The sequence below is a fragment of the Suricata suricatta genome, chromosome 4, assembly GCF_006229205.1.
Source record: "Suricata suricatta isolate VVHF042 chromosome 4, meerkat_22Aug2017_6uvM2_HiC, whole genome shotgun sequence".
Lineage (NCBI taxonomy): Eukaryota > Metazoa > Chordata > Mammalia > Carnivora > Herpestidae > Suricata > Suricata suricatta.
This window is the reverse complement of record NC_043703.1, coordinates 114,228,677-114,254,443: the sequence shown is the minus strand read 5'-3', so window position 1 is coordinate 114,254,443 and position 25,767 is coordinate 114,228,677. Positions and strand designations below refer to the sequence as shown.

The 25,767-nt window shown below is 41.0% G+C and overlaps 1 protein-coding gene and 2 pseudogenes across 1 annotated transcript in view; 1 reads left to right on the top strand and 2 right to left on the bottom strand.

Annotated features, from left to right (window-relative positions):
• Positions 1–25,767, top strand: part of ADD2 (adducin 2) — a 103,317-nt gene that overhangs the window by 10,289 nt on the left and 67,261 nt on the right. The window lies entirely within an intron of this gene.
• LOC115289933 lies at positions 8,108–8,730 on the bottom strand (annotated as a pseudogene).
• The window catches only part of LOC115290669, an 18,757-nt pseudogene continuing 5,470 nt past the window's right edge, over positions 12,481–25,767 (bottom strand).

Sequence of the window (25,767 nt, the reverse complement as noted above, 5' to 3'; positions counted from 1 at the left end):
CTGCCAATCAGAGGGCCCAGGTGGTTGTGGATTTGGTGTGAGGTCCTTTGCCTTTTCAATGAGGGGCTGAGGGGAATGACTGCCCAACTCCCAGATGGTACCCTGACAGGAGTATGAGGCAAGGTACTATATCAATATGGGTTCTTTCAAGGCTGGGTTCTGCTTCTGTTGGATCGGAAACCAGTTCTGTAGAAATGATTTCTTCTGATGCTGTTTGTGTTGCTGGTATAATTTATATAATTTACTATTATGTCCCCTGTATTATGCAAAAGAAGGTCACTTTTTAATTTATTTGCTTGTGCTTTTTAAACTCAAGCTTAGTGAGGTATAATAAACATTATATAGTACAATTCACTATTCTTAGATGTATTCTGTGAATTTTGACAAATATATACATTCATGTAACTACCACCACAATCAAGATAGAATAAAGTTCCCATGTGCCCCTTTGTAGTAAATCTCCTCCATCCACCCACAGCCCTTGACAATCACCCATCTGGTTTTGCTTTTTCCAGAATGTTTTATAAATGGGATCATGCAATGTAGTCTTTTGTATCTGACTTCTTTTGCTTTGTACAATCTTTTTGAGATCAATCCATATTGTTACAATTATTAACAGTTTATTTCTTTTGATTGTTGAGAAATATTCCTTTGGATGACTGTACCAGTTTGTTTAGCTATCCACCCATTAAAGGACATGTGGGTTGTCTCCAGTTTTGATGATTATGAATAAAGCCACTGCACATATTGGCTTACAGATTTTTGTGTATCTACATTCTTTTGGGTAAATAAGACCCTAAGAGTGGGGTTGCATCATGGTATGGTAAGTATACTCCTAACTTTATAAGAAACTGCCAAACTGTTTCTAAAACGTACCCTGTTTTGCATCCCCACTAGCAATGAGAGTTCTAGTTGTTTGAAACTTGGTATTGCTAGGTGTTTTTTTTTTTTAATTCTAGCTATTATGATAGGTGTGGGCAGTATCTCCCTGTGGTGTTAATTTGCATTTCCCTAATGTCAATGACTCTGAGCATCTTTTCATGTGCTTGAATGCCACTGTATCTTTTTTTGGTTGTTTCTTATCTTTTAAATCTCTGCAAGTTTCTGCCATTCTAACAGGGGAAGGGATATTTCCTTAGTCTCAAAGGGGGAGCAGAAGCATAATGGGGGTGGGGAGGAGCCATATGGGGGGTGTAGGGAGAGTTTCCTAAGAGAAAGGTAATATGGGAGGACTGGAGGGGATGAAGTCAAGAGCTGGGGTATCTAATCCTTCCCTCCTACCCAGGCTGCTTCTGGAGCTCTTCCCTAAAGGATTTTGTGATTTATATTATGAGGAGCTACTCCCTTAGGAAGTGAAGGAGGGAAGGAGGAAAACAGCCAAAATATTCATCCAATTTTTTTTTATGTGCTTACTCCAAGTACTGGTCTTTCTTTATACATTTAGTTCAGTAAATATTTCTTTAAAATAGATGTTTGGCTCAGATCATCCCTTCTGTTAATTTTTGGGCAGAAAGAAAAGAGTTGCAAAAATGTTCAAGAAAATGTATTTAAATTTGATTGATATAAGGTATCGTATACCCATGTTCATAGCAGCATTTTCACAAAAGCTAAAACGTAGAAGCAACTCAAGTGGCCATCAGTGGATGAATAGACAAGGAAAACATGGCATATATATATTCATTGGAAGGAAATTCTGACATATACAACAAGGATGAACCTTGAAGATATACACTAAATGAAATAAGCCAGTTATAGGAAGACAAATATTGTATGATTTCACTTATATGGGGTGCTTAGAGTAGTCAAAATCATAGCGATAGAAAGTAACATGTTGGTAGCCAGGATCTGAGGTGGGGGAAATTGTTTAATAGCTTAAAGTTTAATGGGTATAGAGTTCCAGTTTTACAAGATGAAAAGAGTTCTAGAGATGGATGCTGGTGATAGTTACACATTATGAATGGATGGTACACTTAAAAATGGTTAAGATGGTAAATTTTGTGCTATGTGCATTTTATAGCAATAAAAATGTTTAATGTGATTGAGGTATATTAGCAACAATGAATAAGTTATCACAGTGGTAGGTAAATTTATTATAGTTTGACTACAAGTATCAATTAGTCAGTCAACAAGTGTTTATTGAACACCCTCTACGTCCAGCTACTGTTTGAGGTCATGCAGATGCCTCCATGAGCTCGAAGACTAGTAAGGAGAGAAGAGGCCAATGTGGGGATTTGAGGAGAGATGATAAAGTAGGAAACAATCCTCTTGAAAAATCTATACCAAGGAAGGGCAGACTGTTTGGTAATATTGAGAAATCATTTGAAAGGTGTGAAGAGAATTTTGAAATCTAGTTTGCACAGCTGTGTGCAAAGGTCAACTACTCAGATGTACCCCAGAAGCAAGGCCTTGTAGCATTTGACCAAAGGTGGGGCTTTTTGAGGTGAGAAGAGTGGAGTAGAAAGAAATAGAGGAATTTGAGGTCCTTTGTAAGGTGATTATTACCCAGCAGGACTAGTTAATATAACCTAGATAAGGAAGGATGTGAAGAGTGGAGTTTGAGGATAGATAGTGAAAAAGTGAAAAAATGAGTAGAAGTTCTCGGAGACATTGGAGAATCAGAGTAGATGGGCTAGAAGGGGATGGTCAAGGAGGAGGAAGTGAAATCCAGATGTTGGAGGAGGTGATGTTCTTGGCAGCAGCAAGATCTAGGGTATATATTTCCATGGGAGTGGATGACTGAGGCTAGGGTAGAAGGAAACATGGCTAGCATGAGAGGCCAAGGTGAGGCTGGGTGTTGGGTGTATCACCACATGGGAGTGAATGTTGATTCAACAGGAATCAGAAGGGGTAGTGACGCAGGGGAAGATGGTGAAGTCATTCATGAGTGAGAGGAATGATGGAGAGAGTGGTGGAGGATAGCCACCAGAGGGCTGATGGGAAGTCTGTCTAGTTGGGAGCCGTGGGCTTCCAAGTAGATGAAGTGGCTGTAGTCCATGCAGAGGCTGTGCCAAGGCTCTGAGTATGTGGGATGTGTACTGTGAGAGAACAGTGAGCTCAAGGGAGATTGAGGCTTTAGATTTTTTATTTTTGGATCACAGAAATGGGCTTCATGTAGCTGGATTAGAGAATCCTGCAAAGAATTATGGGATTATTCAATGAGCTTGGAGGCAGGAAAGTAACCAAGGAGGCATTATTGATTTTGGGCTTTTTCAAAACTCAGTTAAAGGCGATTAACAGTATCTGGTGTTGTTTATGAAAGTGTTATTCTCATGAGAGATCTCCTAGCTGTTTTCATGCATTGTGAAAAGAGAAGCAAACCTTTCTTTCTTGAGGCATCTTGTGTTTTCATGTCATTAATTCTTGCATTACTCCCAGCCATGCATCTCATGGAGGGGACAGAAGGTTTCTTTCCTTCTATATCACCATCTTCCTGTGGCTCTGAGATGACTCCCTTGTCTAGCCTTGCTCTGCTGATAGTGACCTTCAACATAATAAATTTCCACAGGAAAAATAAGGAATGACGGAGAAGATGTACTTTCTCATAATTCATGCTTAAGCACTAGAACAGGACATTCTGGGGGGAAATGAAGCATGTTATGGGAAAGTGTGGGTTTTCTTCAATGCTTGGCCAAAAATCTCAGAAAAGTACTATGTGGCAATCCTGAGACATTTACTTTCCCACTCTCCAAAATGAGTATTTCACTCCTCTTTTAAAAAAAATCTCCTTTCCTCCCACTCCCCCCCATCTTGCTAGGTGCCTCCAATTTCATTGAAAGAAGCAATGAGCTGAGTGGTCGTGCTTTTATCAGGGGCCATCCTTTCGCTGGGATCTGTGCCCCATTTCCTTGTACCTTCTCAAAACCACCACTCCAGCAATTGGTCTTTCTTTTTTCTGCATTGTCAGCTTCTCTGTCTCTCTCTGTCTCTGTCTCTGTCTCTCTCTTTTTCAACTGCAACATTCCCATTGGCATTCCGGCCTCCTCTAGTATCTCCTACCTAAGTATTTCAGCTACTAACCCATTTCTTTCTTTATGTTCTCAGCAAAACTCTTTGCAAGAACTGCCTTGGTCACTTTCTCTTTCCCACTGTCTCCACGTGGGCTTCTGTCCTCTCTATGCCTCTGAGGCTGCTCTTGTCAAGGTCACTAGTGACCTCCTTATTGCCAAGTCTAATGGTCTCTTCACTGTTCTTATCTTACTGACCTATCAGCAGCTTTTAACACAGTGGACCTCTTCTTGAAACATTTTGTTGTCTGGCTTTCTGGGACCCTTCACTCTCCTAGTTTTCCCTTGCCTCACTGGCTGTTCCTTTTCTTCCTTTGTGGGGTTCCATTCACCTCTACCAGACCTCCGAATATGGGAGAGTCCCATGGCTCTACTGTGGGCCACCTGGGCCTCCCTTACACACTCCCCCAGGGGAGCTTTTCCAGGCCTTAGCTTTAGATTCTGTTTACTTGCTGCTACATCTGGTTGCTTTTTTCCGAGAGCCCTAGCTTAATGCTACTCAATCTTAATTGTGCATATGGAGAACTTGGGGATCTTGTTAAAATGCACACTCTGATTCCAGTGATCTGAGGTGTGGCTTAAGATTCTGCATTTCCAAAAAGTTCCCAGGTGATGCTGAGGCTGCCGGTCTTGGGATCTTATTTTGAGTAGTGTTGAGCAGTGAGGCTGTAGACTTGTTTCCCAACTGCCTCCTTGACATTTTTACATGGATGTTTTACAGATAACTCAGACTAAGGCTAACATGACCCTAGGAGAGTCTTGATTTCTTTCCTCAAACCCACCTTTTCCTGTATTACAGTATCCTCCTGGTTGTTCATACCACAAATCTTGGAATTGTTCTTGGTTTCTCTATTTTCTTCACTTTCTCATCCAACCTGCCAGCAAATTCTGTTGGCTTAATTCTCTAAAACATATCCCAAGTCTTTCACGTGCCCCCATCATAATAGTAGTAGCTGACATTTACTGAGCACTTTCTACATATCAGGCTATATTAATGATTTGCTATAGACTGAATGTTAATGTCTTCCTAGAATTCCTATATTGAAATCTAATCCCTAATATGATGGTATTTGGAGGCGGGGTCTTTGGGGATGATTAGGTCATGAGGGCTCTACAATAATGAAATTAATGACATTATAAAAGAGACCTCAGAGCGGTGTCTGGGTGGCTCAGTCAGTTAAACATCTGCCTTTGGCCAAGTCATGATTTTGCAGCTCCTGGGCTCAAGGGTCACATCAGGTGCTTTGCTGACAGCTTAGATCCTGGAGCCTGCTTCAGATTCTGTGTCTCCCTCTCTCTCTGCCCCTCTCCTGCTCACATGATCTGTCTGTCTGTCTCTCTCTCAAAAATAACATTTAAAAAATAAAACAATAAATAAAAGAGACCTCAGAGACCTTCCTTGCCCCTTCTGCTCTGTGAGCACAGTGAGAAGATAACTGTCTGAACTAGAAAGCAGGCTCTTGCCAGACAGTGAATCTGCTGGTCCCCTGATCTTGGACTTCCCAGCCTCCAGACTATGAGAAATAAATTTTTGTTGTTTATAAGCTACCTAGCCTATAGTATTTTGTTATGGCAGCTTGAGCTAAGATAGTGCTGTGTATTTGTATTTATGTGTATTAAAACTCTAATCACAACAATTCTATAAGGTCAAGTATAATTAAACTCATTATTTAGATGAGAAAAACTTATTTCTAGGTAATGCTACATAGATGGACATTTTAAAACTCAATTCAGTCTTTTGGTTTATTTCTCTCTTGCTGTAAATATGGTAGTTAATAGGGCTATTCATATACTTAGAGAATTAGGGAGAGGCTATCTTATTTTAAGGTTTTGGTGTCCTCGCTAAGCACAAGTTATATTGCAAATGTCCACAGGCCAATGTCCAAAGTTTATACATGTTACAGAGTTTATAGTCCCTTTTGCATCCTCACCTCATTTTTGGCAAGGGCTATATGCATTTAAAACATTAAAGGGGCACCTGGGTGGCTCAGTCAATTAAGTGTCTTCACTCAGTTCATGATCTCATGACTCGTGAGTTCAAGCCCCGTGTCAGGTTCTATGCCTACAACTGAGAGCCTGGAGCCTGCTTCAGATTCTGTGTCTCCCCCTCTCTCTGCCCCTACCCCCATTCATTCATTCTCTCTCTCTCTCAAATATAAATAAACATTAAACATATAAATAAATAAATAAATAAATAAACATTAAAAATATTTGTGTCTGATAATTATAATATTGTGATGCACCTTACAAAGACATTGTGTCTTGTGCATCCTTGTACAAAGCCGGGATTCTTTATTTTCACTCCTGCATTTCCTGTAACCTATAGGATACATTGACAATACAATCTTCAAGCTCCAAGATGTATTCCTTTCCTAAGCTTCCTTTGTGTTGATCAGTTTCAAGAGTACTGTGCTCTGTGTTGTTTTTCACACTTACAACCTATGATGACAAGTGGCTGGGGTTCAGAAAAAAGTAACCTACATGGTCTCATAGCTGGAAAGTAGTTCATATGAAGAAAGTCTCCAGGATGTGGGGTTGTTTAGGTTGGAGAGCAGGATGAGCCCTTCTTTGCTACACTGTTCATGTTAAAGGAAATCTTTAGTAAACTTGTTGGTAAAATAAAGATGTCTTTTGTAATGTGAGTAATTTACCTAGCTTTATTATTTTCATTATTTTTTTAAAGTTTATTTATTTGAAAGGGAGAAAGAGCAGGGGAAGGGCAGAGAGAGAAGAGGAGAGAGAATCCCAAGCTGGCTTCATACTGTCAGTGTAGGGACCAACATGAGACTTGAATTCATGAACTGTAACATCATGACCTGAGCCGAAGTTGGATGGTTAACTGACTGAGCCACTGAGGTGCCCCAATTTAGTAAGCTTTATATGTGTGAGTTTCTCTTACGGGTGGGAAAGGGAGACACACATTCATCATTATCCTGGTAATTAGTATTACACCTTTCTTTAGAGAACCAGTCCTCTCTAAGAACATCCAATATGCCAAGGCAAACATTACACCAAGCATAACACTGCAGTCTGTTCTCTAGTTCAGTTCAAAATCCTAGGAAGTAATATTCTTGCATATAAATGGACTCAGAAAAGCTCAAAAGGAGCCCCAACTATTAGCAAGGGCCAACCATTCTTTGTTTCTGAGAAACATGTATCAGATGTTCCTATATATGTGAAATGCTCCCACTGGGATTCCAGCATGTCAAAGCAGAAGGGGTCATGCAGACCTTCCAGTCCACCCCTTGAGTTCTAGAGAGCAGACAGGTGAAACCGAGAGAAGACACTGACCAAGGTGAGGCCATAATTACTGGCAAACCCAAGATTCCTGAAAAGCTATTCTTCAGGATTTCCCTCCCCTCCCCTCCCCTCTCTCGTCCCCTCCCCTCCCCTCCCCTCTCTCGTCCCCCTCCCCCTCCCCCCTTTACCCTCCAAAAAATTGTATTAGAAGCATTCAGAATGTCAACAAAATAGCTACAACATTTTTTTCAATTACAGAGTGGTATTCAGTTAATACAACAATTTTTTAATGTTTGTTTTTGAAAGAGAGAGAGATTGGGAAAGAGGATGAACAGGGGAGGGCAGAGAGAGAAGGAGACACAGAATCTGAAGCAGGCTCCAGATTCTGAGGTGTCACCACAGATCCCAACACAGGGAATGAACCCATGAACCACTAGATCATGACCTAAGCTGAAGTCAGACATTTAACCGACTGAGCCATTCAGGCGCTCCAAGAGCGGCAATTATTTTGTATAAGCTGCATCAGAGACAACTGAAGATGAACCGGCTACCATTGCTATATATAACTAATTTATGTTATGTACCAACAGGAACCTGCTTTAAATTTCCATGCCAGTTTACAACCCCCATACTGATTGGGCAAGGCTAATGGCTATTGAAGATAGGGCTTCCTGAAGGCACATTCAGTAGTGTGTTAACTATACAAAATAAAAAAAGAAAGACACTGTACAGCTTAGAAAAAAAATCTTACACAACCTTACATTTCAGTTTTTTTCTTTAAAAGGAGTGAGTTATGTATATGGGAAGGGGGAGGGTGTTAAGTGCTTTATAGACCAGAAAAAAAAAACTGCACTAGGATGTAGTTATTCATCTTCATCATCTTCATCTTCCACCTCCTTCTCCTCTTCCTCTTCCTCCTCCTATCTTCCTTGTCTTCCATTTTTTCTTGCTTTTTTCAGCCTTGACAACTTCCTCTTTTGCTGGGTCAGGCTCTCCTTTGGCTCAGTATGCAGCAATCGCCTTTTTATATTTTTTTCCCTCAGCTTAGCAGCCTTCTTTCCATGAGGATGCGTGTCATCTACGGTAGCAATGTTCCACACCTCTCCAGTTTCTTTGCCGCATCACCAATGGATAGGCCAGAATGATCCCCTTTGATTTTTGGGTGGCACTCAGAACAAAACAAGAAAGACGCCGAAGGAGGCCTCTTATGTGCATTGGGATCCTTGAACTTCTTTTTTGTTTCCTTTCTAGGTGGGGATGTAAGTTTCCATTTACTCCTTTATAATGGCCTTTGTCCCTCTTTACCAAGTCTTCACGGTTTCCTTTCTTTTGAGCACCTGGGCTTCCCCTCTCTGAGCACTCCTTAGAAAACTCAGTTCACTGAAGCATCTAGTTTATTCTTCTTGTGCTGCTCTCTGCAAATTTGCACAAAGAATGCCTATGATGACATTTTGTCTCTGGGCTTCTTAGGATCTCCTTTGCCCATGTTTAATTATTTTCCTCAGTGTGGCAGAGTTGCCCAGTGCCTGTCTGGCTCTCACTTGCCCCAGTGCTGCCTCTATGGAGCTCAGTGTGCCACAGTGGCTGTCCGGGACATTTCTTTCTAAATGTCAGCTTCTCCCTTTTTTAATGTCACAGTTTTCAAGATGCTATTTGGTTTCAAGGGAAAGAGACAGAAAGAATATAGGTTCTTTATAAGGAGACGGGTAGGGCTGAGCCAGGCCTTCACCCACACTGATCCTTAATCTTCATCCTGGACACAGGGACAAACTTGTCATGATTTAAACTTTATTACATTTACAACATCACAAAGTATATTAGTTTCCTAGGGCTGCCTTAACAAAGTACTACAGACCGGACGGCTTACAACTGCAGATGTGTTTGTCCATAGTTCTGCAGGGGAGGCATCTGGAAGCCAGGTGTCCATGGGGCCATGCTCCCTCAAGAGGCTCTAAAGGGAGAATCCTTCCTTACCCGTTCCTGCCTTCTGGTGGTTATCAGCAGCCTACAGCCACATCACGCCAGTCTCTGCCCCCATCACCACACAGGCTTCTCCTCTGTGCCTGTGTGTCCTCTGTGTCTCTTCATACCCAAATCTCCCTCTCCTTATAAGGACCCCCATCACTGGATTTAGGGCCCATCCTGATCCACTACGAATTATTCTTAATTTTCTAGAAATACCCTATTGCTAAATAAGGTCACATTCACAGGTTCCAGGGAGACATGAATTTCAGGGAGATAACTATTCAACCCAGTATGCAAAGTTACAATGATTTTATGTTTTAACTTTTGCTAAGAATTTATACTTGTATTGCTCTAGGAAGGCATGTTTTTGCTTAGTCCAGGAGAGACAGAGAAATGCACCTACAGCACTGCTTTCCAAAGTGTATCTGGTAGGACACTATTCTCAAGAAATATAACATGAAATAGAAGTTTCTGTGGGCAGGAGAATTTGAGGACACTGTATTCTCCCCCCTATTGAAGCATCATCAGCATCTAGAATAGAAAATGTTGAGAAAGCTCCTGAAACAAGCCCCTGTGTTTATCCTTCCAATTCCAAAGTGATATTGGACAGGAGACACTTCTGTGTGTCTATACTGGTTACGGGTTGCCTCCACTTCACGAAACAGAAACCCAGCCACAGTAGCTTAGGCCAATAGGGATTTATTCCCTCTTCTAGAAAGTTCAAAAGTCAGTCTGGGATTGACACAGTGGCTCATTATGGCACCAGTACACCAGTCTCCTTCTAGCTCTCTGCTCTGGAGTACTCAGTAAGTGGGATTCTTTATCTTAAAAGTTTGCAAACCAGATACTCCATTTCTGATCTCTCAACTACTTTCTATTTAGAGAGGAGGAAGAAGAAGAAGGAATAACATTTCTATCAGGAAATTAGACTTTCTGAAAAATTTCCAGCACATTTATACTTGCACATTATTGACTAGAACTGTTTTTTTTTTTAAATAAAGTTTGTTTATTTTTGAGAGAGAAAGAGAGTGAGCAGGAGGGGCAGAGACAGAGCGGGAGAGAGAGAGAATCCCAAATAGGCTCCACACTGGTAGCTCAGAGCCTGATGTGAGGCTTGAACGCATGAACCATGAGATCCTGACCTGAGTGCAAAACCAAGAGTTGGCCACTTAACTGACTGAGCCACCCAGGTGCTCCAGAAATGCAGGGGTTTTGTTGGGCATATTGTATGTTGGACAAATTAAGATTCTGTTAAGAAGGAAGAAAGGGAGGTGATAATTGTCTAGGCAGCTGGCCGGGACTGCTACATATACAATTTCAGATGGCATTAGTGACCAAGAGATCACCCTTGTTAAAAATGTGTCCACATGATAGTGTTTTCTGTAGAGTTCCAGGGTTTTTGCACCAGCCTTCAAGTTTAATCCTACCAAACATTTTAGCTCAGTTCAACCAAAGAAGTTTGAAGTGCTTGTACTTGTATGGCTCCATTGCTACCCTAAGTGCCTTTTAAATTATTTAATGGCTTGGTATGTGCTTGCATTCCTAAGCTAATTTCATCTTCTTTAATGTGCTCTAATGGTATTTGGAGCTTCCCTCCCTATGACCCCAAATCCCTTAAATATATAGCTGCCATGTTTAGAGTAATACATTTGGAATGCATTGGAGAAGGATTGCTGTTTCTTCTGGTCAACATTTAAAGCAGGGAAAAGACAAGTTTCCACCTTCTTAGGGACAAAAGATGCTGCCCTGTGACTTAAGAGACCTGGTCAATGCCAGAGTTCTCACTGATCACTATTGTGGTCACATATTCTAATCACCAGGGGCTCTAAAACACATTCCTCCATTCCCAGGTAGGACCTACAAAGAAGAGCCTATTATAGGAGAAGGATCCAAAAGGGTTTCATTCTCTATTTCATTCTCCCCTTTCACTTTGTGTGATCAGGGAAGGCACACAGGCCGGGGAAGAAAGCTTGTTAGTGCAGCATAACCTAGCTTAGCCTGAAGAATACAGTGGACAGTAACATCAAGGAGAAAGATACAGACACATAAACAGATCCCAAAAGTTTCCTTTTGATCTCTGTTTTAATGTGTAATGTTAAAAAAATGTTTATTTATTTTAAGAGATAGAGTGAGCAGGAGAGGGGCAGAGAGAGGGAGAGAGAGGATCCCAAACAGGTTCCATGCTGCCAGCACAGAGCCTGATGTGGGGCTTGAACCCATGAACCATGAGATTATGAGCTGAGATCAAGAGTCAGATGCTTAACTGACTGAGCTACCCAGGCACCCCAAATATCTGACATTTATAATCTACCTCTCGAGATAGGTGAGGAGGAGAAAAGGATCCAGAGGTTTAGGCAATCAGGTCACCAAACCTGAGAATAAGAATGTTCTTTGCAAGTGAGTCCCTAGTGGCCTGGGGAAAACAGTCATGGAAACTGGGCATTCTCTGCTATGTATACAAGGTGTTACCTTCATTCTGGGTGCAGGTAATAGACCTGGGATGTCAAAACACCTGTTTTTCCTTTCAGCAAAAACATGTCAAAATTTCTTAAAAACCATTAAAACATTATGCCATTATATATATTTTTTAATTTTTAAAAACATTTTTATTTATTTTTGAAAGGGAGAGAGACAGAGTGCAAGTGGGAGAGGGGCAGAGAGAGTGGGAGAGGGAGACACAGAATCTGAAACAGGCTTCAGGCTCTGAGCTGTCAGCACAGAGCTCAATGCAGGGCTCTAATCTACCAACTGTGAGATCATGACCTGGGTCAAGTTTGGACTTGGACATTTAATCAACTGAGCCCCCTAGGTGTCATGTCATTATACGTTTCTAAGAAAACACAGGTTACACTGGCCAAAGGCAGCAGCTGAAAGGAACAAATACCCCTCTATGATTTGGGTAGTTGACATACTATACAGAAAAAATTTTTGTAATTCTCCTGAGTGCAAGGGAAACAATTTATTACAGAATATCACAGAATAGTGTTTCAGAAAGGGCACTCTGAAAATTGTGATTCCCAAGCCACCAACCCATAGCTACTGTCCCTGGAACACAAAATATTGTATAGAAGGTATAAGGAGAAGGGTAATAATGTAGCAGAAGCCGGGTTGAGTTCCTCTTGCCTGAGTGACTATATGGCATGGTGGGGGAGCACATGCTCTACAGTGTTGGATTGTATCTCAAAACTTGGTTTCCTTGTTTGAATCCCTTGTTGAACTCTTAGATCTGGAGTGTGGGAACCATTTGCTAACCCCCTTTTTTTTGGTAGTATTATGGTTTTATTAACACAAATATGACATGAACGTAAGCTCTCTGTTTCTTTTCTTCCTTGCGCAGCCTGGCATGGAGATTGATGATCCTAATGGCCAGCTGGGCTTCTCTTTCCACAAAGGCTTTGAGGTTCCTGGAGGAAACATTGTGAGCAATCCCTGTGCAGTGAGATTTGTTGCACATCAGCAGCACTTCAGTTTCCTTGATGTTGTGGACCAGGAACTTCTGAAAGCCACAGGGCAGCATGTACTCTGTTTTCTTGTTGCTCCCATAACCAATATTGGGCATCAAGGTCTCTCCCCTGAATCTTCTGCTCAGGCCATTGTCAATGCCACTGGGTTTCCCCCAGTTGTGCTTAATTTTGGTATATCCGTCTGGTGCAGGAGTAACTTCTTGGTCCTCTTTTTAACAATTTGGGTTTCACCAGAGGTCTGAGGGTGGCCGTGATGCCAAGTAGGAGATGGCTGCCCCCTCCATATGCTATTCAGAGGAAGCTGTCTCCAGCACGTAGCCTAGATGCGGCAAGGTGAGTAAGGACTCCAGGAAAGAAAGAACGCCTCCGGAAGTCCAACCAGAAACACTTGTCCTGGCTTAAACGTTTGCCTGAGATGCCAGTCCAGTTGCTGCAGGCTGTGCTTACTGGTGGGAAGCCCAGCCACTACGGGGCAGTTTTACAGGTGGGTATGGATGAAACCTGGAACTGTGGGGTCGCAGGTGAATCTCAGAGGCCAGAGTGCTCAGTGCCTAGGATGACACAACTAGTAAACTACCAAATAGAGACCTCGACTCCAGGTGTTTGGACTCCCAGACCAGTGATTTCCCATCTCAACCCAGTATGCAGGGTGGCAGAGTGGGACTGCCTGAATTAGAATCCAGATTGTCCTCACTTACTAGCTCTGTGACTAAGGACACCTCTTTTCACCTCTGTTGCTTGGTTTGCTCATCTTGGTGGGACGTCCTTCATTAGGATCATTGTAAGGATGAAAGGAATGATTGCATGGGGTTCGCGCCTGGCCCCACGGACAGCTTCCTGGTGTTAGTAGCTGCAGGCTCTACTACTATCAACGCTTCTCATATTTGCATCTTCTTTAAAGCCCCAGAATGAGAAGGAAGCTGAGTTGTATGCTAGGAAAGTGAAATCGAAGAGAACCACCAGAGATGCTCACCATGATAAATAATTCCACTACCCGCTGACAAGTGTCATAGGGCTCAGAGGAGAGGCCTATTAATTCTGCTCAAGAGATCAGAGAAAACTTCACAAACAGGCTGGCATTTGAGCTGGGCCTTACAAAGCAAGTTGGAATATTCCTGCTTGATTTGATTTTTTCTTGAAAGAATCCTTTTGAGCACAAAAACTCTTTTTTTATTTATTGGGGGCTATTTTATATGTGATCATCACAGTTGCAGGCTCCCTAGCTCATTATTATTTGAATTCTGTCAAGGGAATATTTATTATTTACAATTTTCCCTCACCATTTGTATAACCTGTAGATTTAAAAAATAGATTTGCTTCACAATGAATTTAGATTAAATTAGTCCTTGTTTTGGCAGTAATCTATATAGAGAGATATTTATGCAATATATACAGTTAATTTGTTTCTGTATATATTGGCCACAGATGCTGGGCTCAATTTATGGCCTCTCTGCAGGGTCTTTTGTTGTCCCTGAATACCCATCTCACATATGTCCTTGAGTGTGTGCAACTGATTAATCATAAAAATGATGACATTCCTTGGAGTAATTGGACATTATATAAAAAGCATCTGCTGTGTTTTCTCAAGGGGGAGGGGCAGGCGATCTCCCAGTCAGCAGAGACAGCTGCTCTTCTTGGGGTGGGGGTGTGTGGTGGGGCCATAGTCTGGCAGTGGATGGGGGCCTCAGCACATGGCACTTGCCTGCTTTGTGCTGAGATGTTAGAAATGCTGCAGGGATGTGCCCTGTGCTTCAGGAGGAGACCAGCCCCCTGTATGTCTAAGCACCACTTCTATACTCTGAAGACCTTCCCACAACGTATACTTGCTCAGTCTCTGGTTCTGTGCTTTGTGGCACTGTCTGGAAAGGGGTGTGGGAATAAGAAACAAAACAAAGCAAAACAAAACCCAAACCTATAGCGAGCAGGGTAGGGGCACTTTAACAGTTCACCTTGAACTCTTAGGTACAGTTCCATTAACTGATCCAAAGCTTAAAAAGAACCAGAGGGCACATCCAGGTCACCATGAAGTCCTGGTTGATTTTTTTTTTCTTTTTTGGTCTCCTAAACATTTCCAAACCTACGCACTCTTTGCTGTCTCCCCATGCCCTGAGTCCAAGTCTCATCATCCCCACCGCCCCATCTGGACATCTGCGGTGCCTCCAACTAGTCTCCCCACCACACTTGTGCCCCACCCTCTAAGCTGTCTTTTTCACACTGTTCTCCTCCCAGCTTCATTGTTTACTCTTATTCTTCCTGGTAGTGTCAACTCAAATGTCATTTCCACTGGGAAGCTGTCTCAGATCTGCTTTACTAGGTGGCTAAATCTTCTACATGTTCCTGGCATGGTGGTGTCTCTCCCAAATAGCAGTGATCACAGGTACACGTACAATGTTTCTGCACTCCTGGTCAATGCCCATTTCTTGTACCAAACTGTGATTTCTATGTCTGCCAGGATGCTGCCTGGTTTTGCTCACCAGCCTACCTTCTACACAGCATTTGCTAAATGCTTTTTTCCTCAGTTGAATCACTGGCAACATCTAACAGCAGCATTCATTTTTCTTCCCCCAAGTGTTCAATTTGGATGGAGTTGATTGAAAAAGCAACTGAGCCAGTTTAAATCTTTAGTGTTTGATAGAAAATTCTTGCCAGTGTATTTTAATACTACAAAATGTCCTACAACACTATAAATTTTTCTTTAGCTGTTATTTCTACCAGATATTTACACAAAGTTTTAAAATAGTCAAACGCATGCTGTTTGGAATGTTAAGTCCAAATGCTTTCATTGTCAACATTGAACGATGTGTAAACAGGTAAATTGCCAAACTAAACTCATTTGATTTATTAAAACTATCAACAAGATATGCAAGCTAGGGTACTCTTGTGATGTTTCAGAGGTATCTGGTAAATTTCTTGTCAGAAAAATAAACAGAATATTTTCTTGCTTCACTTGAAATATTTATACCAGTACCCTGCCTTAAATATGCAATAAACTGTTTTTTTAAAAAACTTTTAATGTTCATTTTTGAGAGAGAGACAGAGCGTTAGCAGGGGAGGAGCAGAGAGAGAGGGAGACACAGAATCTGAAGCAGGCTCCAGGCTCTGAGCTGTCAGCACCAAGCTCAATGTGAGGCTCAAACTCACATCTATGAGATCATGACCTGAACCAAAGTCAGACGCTTAACCCACAGAACCACCCAGGTGCCCCACAGGCAATAAATTTTGTAATGAAAAACTAATATTTTGGAATTCACTCCTCAAAATATTCTGAGAAGGGGATGTTTAAAGAAACACCTTAATTTGTTTGGCACATTAAAACCTTAATTTGAAAGGTATTGCCTCCTTCCTAATAGCTTGTGCTTATCTTCTCCGTGCACTAGGATGGCTTTAAATAAGCTACAGTCATGCTTTTGGGAGGTCTCTATTCCTGGGTTTCTAAAACCGGGTTTATTTTAAAAATAAACCTGAGAAGTCTTTCCAAATTTTACAAACTTATTTGAGATTTTACATACCTATTAAGAAGAAAAAAGTTTCTTCTCTTCTTGTATTAATGTTAAGGGTATTCTCCCTTACAAATGACCTGAGTGATTGTCACATCCAAGAAGCAGCATAAAGAGAATCACACATTCCTGCATTTCCATCAGCGAGACTGAACATTTCCTGTAGAGCAGACGTTCTTTATGCTCAGCACGTATCTTATGGTAATACGACTCCCAGAGAAACAGGGAGTCTGGTTAAAAAAAATGTGTGTGTATATATATATATATATCTGTATGACCAGATTATATTTTGCACATATTCTTTTGTGAGTCATGTGTTACAATGTACATATTACATAATTGCCCGTGTATATTACTGTATAGGGTGATACATATAGCTCTTTTCTTTCTAGCCATTGACATGTTCAAGGATAATTTTCACTTTAATTTTGGCCATATTAATGGACTTGGGAACCTAATCCATCATAAGATGTGATTTGCAGTGATAATTTTGACCTACTTAGCTAAGTCATTAAATGCACAGTCTTAGATTCTTGGGTGGACTGTGCTATCTGACAGCAGCACGATATTTTTGAAGTAGGCTTTTCATTTAATGCATATATGACAAGGTCCTTAGCATAAGATTTAATATGCTTTTACAAGAGAGCATGTGTTTTTCCCTCATGGGCAATGTTAAACATGCACTGGCAAACTTAAATATTATTTAACTTAAAAAACCACATCACGATGTATGTTTTATGCTGAGTGTAGCCAAGAACCTCATTTTTAGGCTCAGTAGATATATATTCTATGGCAGAGACTCTAATGCTATTTACCAGGGTTTGATACAAAGCACATCAAGAACTTGAATGGATTTTGTTGTCCTAGAAGGTACGTTCCAAAGGTAGATAATAGCTATTGTATTTTCTTGTCTTTGAGATTTGGGGCCTTCCTCCTGTTTTCCTCTGCGTTGTTCTATAGCCAAAAAGGGTTGAAGGATCAGTTGGTACTGGCTGAGTCTGGCTTGATGTTTCACTTTGAACTTGATCACTTTAGTGACAAGTAAGTATCTCATATTTTCTTTTCAAATTCTCTCTCTTCAGCCAGCAGTTTCTTTTTTTTAGCAGTAATTATTCTACTTCGCCCAAAAGAAACAGTATATATAAATAAAGTTAGATAAGAATACCCAACACTTAGTTTTGCTATGTCAAGGGCTGGCTCTGAATAGAGATGAGTTTCTCAAGGTGTTTTACTGGGCCCAGTGCACACATTGTTGGTGATGGACTTGGTGGTGTATTTTCATGTGAACAGACACAAACAGGCTTTACTCTCAAAAAATTTACCAGCTCAGAAATAGAACTTTCCTGTCCCAGGACATGTTTTAGGCAGTTCTCAAATCAGCAGGAAAAGAAGAATTAGCACAAGGTATTGGAAGTCTCAGACATATTTATGTTAGGGATATTAAAGGCGTGGTTTATTATAGTCTTTCAAATAGAACAGATGGAATCAGATGCTTATAGAATACTTGATACATTTCTTTAGAACCTTTAGTATTCTCAGGATAGTTTGAAAACTTATACAGACCAACACCTTCATTTTAATTGCTAATTGGAGATGTGTCAAAATAGATTAACTGATTTGTCTGTAAGTCCACAATTGGCTGGGGTATGTGGTGGAGGAGCTGGGATTATGATCCTGACTTCCTGACTCCAGGGTGCTCAGACTGGTCTGAACTGAGAGAAGGGGAAGAGAGAAAGGAAAGCAGGAGAGAAAGCTAGTGAATGCCAAAGGAGGACCATAAGTGGTGATTGCCTCATCAGAGCTGCAACTGATAGATTTTTGTAACAGATTTCTTTTAGAGCATTTTTAGGTTCACAGCAAAACTGAGCAGGAAGTTTTCCATATGCCCCCCTGGCCCCATACTGTGGAGCCTCCCCCATTATTAATATCCCCTACAAGAATGTTACATGTGCTATAATTGATGAGCCTACACTAACACATCATTATTCCCTAAAGTCCATAGTTTGTATTAGGGTAGATTCTTAACAGTTAGATTTTAAGTAAGGGCTCATGCTGGAGGTGGGGCTTGACCTGGCCCTGAAAGGAGAGGGAAGGTCTTGATCATCACCACCTACAGAGGTTCAACACATACCTATTGTATCACACCTTGGGGTCAAGTTGTTCCCTGGTAGACTGTGGCTCGCTCCCACCTCTCCAATAACCAGTGACACTTTGTGAGCCAGTCCTTGTGTAAGGCAACCATCCAGATCCAGGGCAGTGTGATATGTGATGATGCAGCATGAACAGTCTTGAAGAGATGTATCTGTTGTTTCCCTCCCAACAAATGCAAAGCAGAATTGGATTGTTCTCTATGTTAAGAATTGTACTTATAGGCTCATTATGCATGGAGCTTATTGAAAATATGGTTCTCCCTGGACATTGCCAAATTAAATGCTAACATTCAACACAAGCAAGGAAGCCGTTTTCCAAAACAAGACCATTGCTGAGAAACACCACATATTCTTACCTCCCCTCGGTACACCCCTCAGCCCCATTGGCTAGGCTGGCTTTGCTCTTGGCCTCATAGATGTTTGTTTTCTCTCTACAAACTGATATGTTCCCACTTCCAATTTTTTGTGTTAACTACTTGAGTTGCTAAGAATATGTCTTTATTTATAACCAGCTCTTGGATTAATGATTTCATTATTTTTATCTTAATTCCCTTCTTCTTTCCTTAAGCTTATTTTATATAACTTTTAAGGTTGAATGCTTATTTTATTTTCATTTTTTTTAAAGTTTATTTCTTTGTTTTGAGAGACAGTGAGGGACAGAAAGAGAGGGAGAGAGAATCCCAAGCAGGCTCCGCGCTGTCAGCTCAGAGACTGACGTGGGGCCAAATCTCATGAACCATGAGATCCTGACCTGGGCTGAAATCCAGAATCAGACACTTAACCATCTGAGCCTCCCAGGCGCTCCTTAATTCTTGTTAATAAAAATATTAAAGGCTGTAAGTTTGTTTCTAAATGTGGCTCTGGCTGCGGCCACTAGTTGTTGATATATAGTGTCCTCTTTGTAATTTAAAAAAATAATATGCACTTGCAGTTTAGATTTCCTTTGTGAACAGATGTTACTTAGGGGAGAATTTTAAGACTTCCAGGTGGCAGGATTTTTTGTTGTTAAAAATGTATTACCTAGTTTTAACGTTTTGTCATCAGAGAATATGTCTTTCTCAATTTTTAGGGTTTATTGGAGATTCCTTTGTGTCTTGATTGTAGATTTTTATAAATGTTCCATCAGTGTGTAATCCAAATGTCTCTAAGACCTCCTGCCCATTTTTGATATGTAGTTTACTTTTCTTTTAATATGCAATAAAAAGGGTTCAGATCTCTATTCCACAAACTGTGGGAAGGTCCTTGCCTTTCGCAGATTCCCCAAGACATTTTGGGTGGAGAGACTTATGTCTCTTAGTCTGTCTCTTAGTCTGTATTATTGGTGCTTCTGATGGCGGCCTCATTCAGATTATTTATCACAGGCCAGTTTCACTGCAGTATGAAGCCCTTCCATGACCTCAGTGGCTGAACACAAGAGAAATTTGTCTCTTGCTCCTGCTCTGTGTGTATTGAATTTGGGGTGCAGAGCGGTGGGGAGGAACCTGTCCCATGTCTCCCTCACAGGCTGATAGAGTTGTCACTGTCTGGAGATTGCTGATGGCTGTAGCAGAAGGATGGTTCTAAAATGCTTCTTCCCAGATGAACTTCTGCTCATATTGCATTGATCACAGAAAGACCTAGGCAGTGCTGAGCTGGAAGAGGGTGGGAAATTATCATCCTCTTCTGTACCTGGAAATGGAAAACAAACAGACACTGGTGAACAAGAGTGTCCGTCATACTTGACAGCTTGTCTCCCAGAGGAGCTGCCCTCTTTGTTAATACATTTGCCCTCACTAAACACTGTCCTTTCTCCTTTATTCTCCCAAAGCACCACTAATACAAGGCTCTTCTGCACATCAGACTTCTAATCGAAGGATGAGGCATAGAGAAGGTATTTACAGTGTAGGGCCAGAAACAACTTTCAAATTCAGTTCAGCCTCTTGAAATGTATTGGCCATTCTCCATCGCAGGAAATTTTTCATTGTCTGTTTCTTTCTGTAGGCCCCTGTTCTTTGCTGTGTTCTTGTCCCAGTGCCCCTGCCTATTCTCGCATCTCTGATCTCTCCCCATTTGCTATTGGAACACCACTTCTGATTTTTTTGTTTCTCTTTCTGCAAGCAGTTTATCCCTTTGTTTACCCATCTTCTTCCACATCAAGGTCAATGAGAGTTGGCAAGTAAAAGGAACTTGCTTCCTTTACCCACAATATTTCTAACATGAATGTGTGGGTCCCCCCCCCCCAACTCCATAATACCAGTGAGGCATCATATAATTCAGTTCAATTCTGACACTACAGAGCTGGGCTTAGCATCTTATCCAACAGGTTAAGAGCTCAGTCCTACAAGACTGCACCCACTTCAGATGCCAGTTGCAAGCCTGGGCCTCTGCATACTTCTAACCAATTGGCTATAAATCAGGGGTTCCCCCAACCCTTCTTTGCATTTAATAATTTGCTAGAACAGCTCACAAAACTTAGGGAATTACTGGGGCATCTGGATGGCTCAGTTGGTTAAGCATTCGACTTCAGCTCAGGTCATGATCTCATGGTTTGTGGGTTCAAGCCCCACAGTGGGCTCTGTGCTGACAGCTAGGATTCTGTGTCTCTCTTTCTCTCTCTCTGCCCTTCCCCAACTAGTACTCTGTCTCCCTCTGTCTTTCAAAAATAAATAAATATTTAAAAATTAAAAAAAGAACTTAGGGAATTACTTATGTCCATGGTTTAGTACATAACGAAGGATATGATAAAGGATATAGATGAACAGTCAGATAAGGAGGTACATAGAGTGAGGTGTGGAAGGGTCTCAAATATAGGTGTTTCCATGTGGAGTTGGGGCAGTCTACCTTCCTAGCATGTGGATGCATTTACCAACCTGGAAACTCTCCAAATCCTGTATTCTAGGGACTTTTATGGAGGCTTCATCACAAAGACATGTGAATTAATTCAATTTCCAACTCCTCTCCCTGCCCTGGAAGATGGGAGATAGGACTGAAAGTTCTAAGCTTCTAATCATACCTTGGTGTTTCTGGTGACTAGCCCTGATCCCGAAGCCCACCAAGAGTCACTTCATTAGAATAAAAGACACTCCTACAATGCAGGAAATTCCAAAGGATTTAAGAACTCTGTGTAAAGTGCTTATCATTCCTATCAGGGGTAAAGTCACAAGGGTTTTAGGAGCCAATATTAGGGAAAAAAAGATGTTCCTAGCACCCCTGTTACTCAGGAGATTACAAGGGTTTTAAGAGCTCTGTGTCAGGAACTGGGGCAGAGACTAGTATATACATTTATTTCACAGCAAGAGAGGCAGGAACTTACTTTTCACTTTTTAAGAGGGCCATCAAAAAATTTCTTAGACCCAAAAAGTATAAAATGAAAGAAACGTAAAACCCCACTATCCCTCTCAAGATAAATGATGCTTCTCTTAGAATGAAGAAATGTTTTGCTGGATTGTTTTTTTGAAGAGGTATTTTGCCCTGTTCTTGGTGCTTGGCAGTATAATTGCTTTCTATACTATTAATTTGCACTATACATTTTGTCCTCCAAACCTATTGGTTTCTGACTTTGTATTGTGAGAATGTGAGTATTGAGGGATACATTTAAGTCTAATCTACTTATTCAGGCTTTCTTACCCTCCCCACCTTTTTTTAACCTCTTTAATTTGTCATGATCTGAGAAGCATATTAATGTCATTCATTGTTATTGAGATCCTGTTATTTTCTGACCAATTCTCAATTGGTTTATATATATATATGTATGTATATATATATATATACATACATATATATATATATACACATATACATATATATAGTCCAATACTATGTTATTTGATGCATAATCATTCAATATATTTTCATTGTTAGAACTACTCTCTTCAAAGATAAGAGTAATCTTTGCATTATCTAGAGGTTTCTACCTTGAATTTTGTTAGCTTTGATGTAAATATTACAACACAGTTTGTTTACATTTGTTTTTCCTAGATAGCTAATAATTTTTAATCCTGTTGAATGACATATCTATATCTATGTAAGCCTAGAGGTAGATTTTATCTGATTCCCACACATATCCTGTTACAGCCACACCTTATTTGTGTCTTCAAATCCCTGGCTGCAACACAGTATTGGAATCCATATCTGTCCCCAGCCGTGTTGCTTGACTAACACTGCAGTCCTGGTACAGATGTTGCATGAGAGATGATCACGGTGGTGACATGTGTGTGCAACAACTCTAGACTCTCAAGGAACAACTTCCACATGATAGTGGGAAGGTTGCTAAATTTTCTGGAGGGTTAAGAGCCAGGAAGTAGGCAGTAGGGGAAGAATAAGACCTTACCTTCTATCTGATGAGCTTTCTCTCCACCAAGGGATAAAGACAAGTCAGTCACTATTTGTGTCTCTCCTTTCAATCTCATAGGTCTTGTGATGAGTAAATGTTTATCCATTGTCATGGCTGTAGTCTAATTGTCAGTCTTTGTTTCTGAAGTCTTTATGAGTTCTGATCTGATTTAGTGTGTGAATCAACACAGGTTTTTAGTGAAAAGTTGGGGGAGAGTGAATAATGGATCGCTAGGTAGACACCATCTTAAATTGGAACTTTTTATAATATTTGTAATTATTTTTAAAATTCTGGTCACCCATGACCAGATTTCTGTTTTCATTTATAACAAGCCTCTCAAGCTGTATTTTCTTTTCTTTTTAAGTGAACAAGCTATAGAAATAATCAGAGGCCTCTTGGTGCTCTCGACTTTGGAATCAGACAAACCCAGGGCTAGTGTTCTGCTGCACCACTTATTAGCAGCATGTTTCTGAGAAACTTTAATGGCCTGGGCCTCAGTTTCCTTTTCTGTAAAATGAAGATAATGATTTCCACTCTGAAGAGTGGTAGTGATGGTTGGAGGCAATCTGTGGTATGTTACCCAAAATTTGCTTTCCTTTGGCCTCACCTGGATGTGAGAAGCTGAATCAGAGAAGAATTATTAGGGAGATGGAATCAGAACAGAACTGAGATGAATTAAATATTACAAAACAGTATCAAACCTGGAGTATCCTTTTTACAACAGGCATGGTCCTCTCTCCTGAATTGTGCTTTTATGAGTTTATTGGGTGGACTAATGATTCTGCCTCTCTGCAGGCTGATATTAAGTATTTTATTTGTTCAACTTTCTTTTCTTTTCTTTTTTCTCTTCTCTTCTCTTCTTTCTTCTTATTTATTTATTTATTTTGAGAGAGAATGAGCGAGCAGGGTAGGGACAGAGGGAGAGGGGAGAGAGAATTCCAAGCAGGCTCTGCTCTGTCAGCACAGAGCCCAATGCGGGGCTCAAACTCACAAACTGCGAGATCACAACCTGAGCTGAAATCAAGAGTCAGATGTTCAACCAGCTGAGCCAGCCAGGTGCCCCTCAACTTTTTTTTCTTTTAAATCAAGAGTGGGGAGAAATAGATTCTTTACATGCTCAAAGTCTTAATAAGATTTTCTGAGCCAGGCAGCAGCTTGAAAGGCATATGACAAGTTCTAGACATTATGTAAGCTAATTAACTTATCTCAGTACATAGCACTCTTTCTTGTCTTACTTGTTTAGAAATTTCAACTGGATGCGGTGACAGACCTCAGGGGACTGTTATGCTTATACCATGAAACCTGGAAGAGCATTTTGCAAAAATACTTGAAAATTATAGGTCAACATGGTTAAGGAGCTGTCATAAAGTTTTCTGTCTGCTTAGTGGGAGTAGAACCAGTTTAAATTTCGCCACAGCGGGTGAAGTCTTGTATAGAAACCTCAGCTAGTGCCTGTTGTTTCTATGAAAAAGTGGTTAACTGACACTGTATTTCTACATGAACTAGGGTTAACTTGTGCCAGTGATTTTTAGTGTGGCTCGATAATTAGTGCTCCAGGCTCCTGCCCAGCTGGCCCACCCTTTAGCCCAGCTTTTATCCAACCACTACCCTGAGACACTTGTTTATGCCTTCATGATTGTCTGGTTCTCCTTCCTCCTTATACAGTCTTTAGGGGATGGAGGAGAAGTTATTACCATCTATCAGATGTTTCTCAGCCTTCTCCCTTGGCAGTTGAAGAAGACTCTGGTTTATGCACACAGCTACTTCCCTTGCCCTGAAGAAACCCTCTTGAGGGGTAAAGGAATGACTGCCTAATTAAGCCTGTTCTCCTGGCTTCTGGGGTGGAAAGTAGGGGAAGAGACAGCTTAGAAGGAGAGGTGGGCAGGGTAGGAGAAAGGAAAGCTGAATTGAATGAGGTTAAATTTGCATACTAAAGTTGAAGCAGTCAGGGAAGGAGTGGGGGGGCGGGGAAGAGGGAGGAGGGAAGTAGGACTAAGGCATAACCACTGATGCAGGAGAGTTTTGGGCAGTGGGGAGGTTGAGGCTTGGAGGGAAAGGCCTGTGGTAGCTCTGTGTGTGACTGCAGTGAATTGGAAAGGAAAAGGAAGATTTTATAAAGCAATACTGGTGACTCTTAATTCTTCCTGGTGTTTGAGAAATCCAAGCAAAGGATCTGGGATGTTTTAAACGTTGTGTTGCATGAACTGTGTCCCCAGGACTGTGCCGTCCCTCCGGGACTGACCTGGGCATGCAATGAAGTTTAGTTGTGCTATTCCACTGTCAGATGAAGGTCCACCCCTACTGGACAAGGATTCGTTTCCTCTTTTGGTTAATCCTTATGTCAGTCTGTCCTCAGCACTGTGTCCCCTCTTGGGGAATAAAGAACATCCTCTGAATTAAACCCTATTTCTCTGTTCTGGTGTCTCATTATAGCTTCCCTGTGCTGGCAAGGACCATCATCACCAGTGGGATTATTAATCATAATGGAATAATTCGCAGCTGGATAAAACACCACAGGAAGTGAAATCCCAACTAATACTCTTTGAACTCGAGAGATAAAAATCTTAAAATTCTTTCTCATGATCATTGAAAATTGTGAGCACTTTCTGTAGGTGATTTCACAGTGTCTAGAATAAGCATTCATTCATTCATGAAAACTTGACAGACCCTCATCAGTCCTCATCAGTCCTCATATGTGCAAGCAGTTCTTCAGGGCTGTGAAGGATGGGCCATGAATAGATGTGTGGGGCTCTTGGTTTAAAAGAATAGATAATTCTCTTTTTTTGCTGGGTCCCTGTCTGGTTTGGGTATCAAGGTGATGCTGGCTTCATAGAATGAGTTTGGAAGCTTTCCTTCTATTTCTATTTTTTGGAATAGTTTGAGAAGAATGGGTATTAACTCTGCTTTAAATGTCTGGTAGAATTCCCCTGGGAAGCCATCTGGCCCTGGGCTCTTATTCGTTGGGAGATTTTTGATAACGGATTCAATTTCTTCACTGGTTATTGGTCTATTCATGCTTTCTATCTCTTCCTGTTTGAATTTTGGTAGTGCATGTGTATTTAGGAATTTGTCCATTTCTTCTGTGTTGTCCAGTTTGTTGGCATATAGTTTTTCATAGTAATCTCTGAGAACTAC